The sequence below is a fragment of the Zea mays genome, chromosome 6 (assembly GCF_902167145.1).
Source record: "Zea mays cultivar B73 chromosome 6, Zm-B73-REFERENCE-NAM-5.0, whole genome shotgun sequence".
NCBI lineage: Eukaryota > Viridiplantae > Streptophyta > Magnoliopsida > Poales > Poaceae > Zea > Zea mays.
The window spans coordinates 81,967,784-81,971,737 of NC_050101.1; the positions used below are offsets into that span (position 1 = coordinate 81,967,784).

Sequence of the window (3,954 nt, forward strand, 5' to 3'; positions counted from 1 at the left end):
TCAAATGAAAAGCTAACTTCCTACGACCTGCTCTAGAAAGTTAATTAACTTCCTAGAGTACATGTACAACCTCTAGGAAGTTAAGTAACTTCCTACGGCTTTACTCTAGAAAGTTATATTTTTTTATAGTAAACCCTACTCAATCTTATCCTCTTCTCACTCTCCTTTCTCCCTCCCGTGTCTTCCACCAGGACCGAAGCCACCGCCACATGCCTCCGCCGGCGCGCCCGCTCCCCGTCCGCCCGCCGCGCCCGACCCCGACCCCGCCCCGCCCCGCCCCCGCCCGTCGTGCCCCCCTCTCTCTCCTCAGATCATCAGTCCCCTATCCTCCTCCTCTTCTTTCCCACATCGTCAGTGAGGTCCTCGGGGTTGTTGCGGCAATAATGGGGGAGAGGAGGAGGTTTCCTGCTAGCGCTTGCTTGCTCGCCCTCGCCGCAGCGGTGGTGTTGCAGGTGGCAGCGGTGGTGCTCGTCCTGGTGCTCTCTTTCCTAGTACGACCCCATGGAAGGGCCCTCCTGTCGGTGGAAGACGCTCAAGTTGAGGCCCATGGTAATACCCAAATTATATTAAATAAAGGAGATGAAGTTTTGGATGTATATTATATGGATTTATTTCTTTCCTTCAACACATACATATATATATACATATATAAGTTAACATGAATATATTCATTAATAAATAAGAAACTAAAATAAAATATTTCATCATGCTGTTCTTTTTGTTTGTGCATTTGATCTATGTGTGAAACTCACAAACAAATTTGAATTTAAATATTAAAATTTGAAAGCAAGAAAGAAAATCAAAACAAAATAAAATAGAAAAAAAGAGCGAAGTCATGAATAGAAAAGAAAAAAGGCCAAACCTGTTGCGGGCCACTACTATGCTAACCAGCTCATCTCTGCTAGCACGCACGACCTGACTCCCTCGGCTCCTCCCACATTTCGTGCTTCAATCTATGACATGCAGGGCCCGCTACACAGCCTCTCAGCCGCGCGCGCCTGTGTTGGCTTAGTCACCGCTGGGTGGGACCGCTGGGTCAGGTCCGTCATCAAGCTTCCAGCTCCCGGCGCAGCGGTTGCAACGGAATTTGGAGATCCCGGGGTGGCAAATCTCATCCGCGTGCGCTACGGACCTAAGTACCGACCCCGCCGTCGTGACTCAACCAGGAGAGCATCAACACCGTGAGGGAGTCAGGGGGAGCTATGAGGTCTGCCGATCGGGTGCCGCCGCCGTGGGATTCCCATCAGCGTGCGTCTTCGTTCAACCATCTCGGGGTGGTGGAGCGGGTTAGACAGTGAGTTCGGATCGTGTGCAAGGTCAACAGGGCAAGGAAGATGCGAAGGATTGCTCCTCGGAGCGATTAGTGGCCGGGGGATCCGGGATTGCTCGTCGTGGTCCCTCCAACGCCGTAGATAACCCTGTACCGTGGCCAGAAGTTTCTATCGCGCCACTGTCGGTAAGTCCTCCCTCCACATGTTTGCCATCAACTCTGCATCGCGTCGAAGCTAACGGGTTAGGAGGTAGTGACCTGGGGCGTCGGATCGAGGTTCTTCGGCGTGGTCGCCACCGCGACATAGCCTATGTTTGTTTCGATTTTTCGCAGCTTCTGGCCACCGAAAGCTTATGCGGACTACCAAACACTCAGCTTTTCAGCCAACTTCTATAAAATTCGTTTGGTTAAAAATCATTCAAAATCAATATAAACATATAATCGGTTGAGTCATCGCAATAGTAGTAATCTGTCACTTTATAGATCCTGGGCCTCATGGACAACTTTATCTTCCTCCGCACGTAATCATAATTACTTAGATTCTCTACACAGCCAGATTCTCCCCACAGCTAGATTCTCGAAAAAGCTGGTCAGAAAAAAGCTGAACCTAACAGGCTCTAGTGTTGCCGCCGTGGCTAGGCAAGGGAGGAGGAAGTTAGCGTGCGGCCGTTGGATTCAAAGATATGGCCCAGACTAAAACCTAAGAAGCCGGTTGGATAGATTGAATCAGAGCCATCGATCAGCTTGGGAACGGTTTAGATTAGAGGAGCAGTGTGGCAAGTTATCAGTCGTGGATCTTAGATCCGATGGCTAATATTGTATACCAGTTCATAACATCCTCAAGATTAATCCGAGTCCTCGACTTGCGATCGTGTGGCCATGGGCGAACGATACCCCTTCGGCTGTGGGAATTTCGCATAAGAGTCTCTGGTTTTCTTTGAAATCAATCCGTTGTCCTGGTGACAGTATGCAGGATATAAAAAGAGTCCCTGAAACTTGCAGATCATCCCCTGGGCTTCTAAAGAATGGTGCCCACAGTCCAACCAGATAGAGAAATTAATAAAATAAATATATAAAATGAATTTTAGTATAGAAATAATCCAATAAACTTGTAAAATCCATATATTCTCTGTTTTAACTCTGAATTGATCTGTTCCAGTTGCGTTAGCTCCGTATTAAAATTACCTACACATTACAAAAAAATTTCATGTTTTCAGAGATAATTAAATGATAAATTTAACATGTGCTCATTAAATTTACTTTTCTAATTAAAAGTAAATACAATGCTTTTCACCGATAATTGGACTCAGACTAAAAGGTGACCACTCACCAAGTTATAACTTAATTTGAAGTTGAGTTATCTATTTTGTAATCTTGTCTCACATGAATTATATTAAATAATATGGAATATGTATATTGCCACTATTTAATCACATAAAGCTTCAAAAAATCATATATTTATAACCGCAACTCTGATTTTAGTGATTCTCGAATCTACGATCTCGTTGCAACACATATAACATTATTATGTAGTGTGTTCTCATGTTTGGTATTATCTTAATTTCTCCTATGCAATGTTTGTTTGTATTGTTGCGAGTAGACGAGCAAGTGACCAAGGAGCCCGGAGCACAACAGGTTGAAGAATCTGAGCAGGAGCTCACTGAAGGCAAGTTGTGCTCTTGACCACTCTTCTTTACCTAATAATATTCCTGATAATCACTATGACCTGCTCAGGTTAATTTGATGGGACATGTTGGGGGTCTCCTTCTCTACCGAAGGTCCTCAGAATGAAGGAAATCATTTTTGATTTATCTTAACAGATATGTCGAAGGACAGTATAGCAGTGAAGCAAGGAACACAAAGAATGCAACAGAGCTTTGACAAGAATCAGGGCTTCGGCTTAAGATGGTCCTGAAGGTCATATAAGAAATTAAATCAATAGTGAAAAGACCCATTTACCCTTAGCACCCGTATTAGAACAATGTATAGATATCAAGGTCATAATTGTTCTTTTGCTTGGGCTGTGTCCCATGCCTATAAATAGAGTACTGTTCATGCTTTCATCGAAATCCATTCTCACATTATCTCCTTCGAGTAAGCCAAAGGTACTAATGTAATGTAATGCTTGTAATATTTCATTAGCATGTAATTTAGATTATGACATCATTCTCACATGCAAAGTGAAATAAATATGTAATATAATATTACATTGTAATATTAACTTTATGAAAGATGAAGACTCGTTCTTCATTACCTTCGTCCAAGAACCATTATCTCTGAAAGAAGATAATTCTTCAAAGGGCGAAGGTCCTTAATATTTCATATATGTGTTGTCTTGTTTTTGATTTACAGCAATTGAGAACAAGTAACCAACATTGGCGCCCATCTCCGGTGAACTCATTTCCACGACTACAACAATGACTTCGCATAGTCATCAAGCTTCATCCCTGCGACGACGAAGCATGTTCTCCCCATCATAGGCGGTTCAAGCTTCGAGCCAGCTAACAAGAAGCAGAAGAAGGAGGCCCAAAGAAGGGTACAACATGTTGGGGGTACAAGGACCCTACATCAAATCCAAATGGTCTCATGTGCCAATCACTATCTCCCAAGAGGACCTTCAGCTCAAGGACTATCCACACAATGATGCCATGGTTATATATTGTGTAATAAAAGGATTTCTGGTC

The 3,954-nt window shown here is 43.7% G+C and overlaps 1 long non-coding RNA gene across 1 annotated transcript; it reads left to right on the plus strand.

Annotated features, from left to right (window-relative positions):
• The first annotated feature begins 880 nt into the window (after positions 1-880).
• Positions 881-3,477, plus strand: LOC103629479 (uncharacterized). Its single transcript, XR_002263083.2, has 2 exons — positions 881-1,456; positions 2,871-3,477. It is a non-coding gene; the product is annotated as an uncharacterized lncRNA (long non-coding RNA).
• Positions 3,478-3,954: the final 477 nt, after the last annotated feature.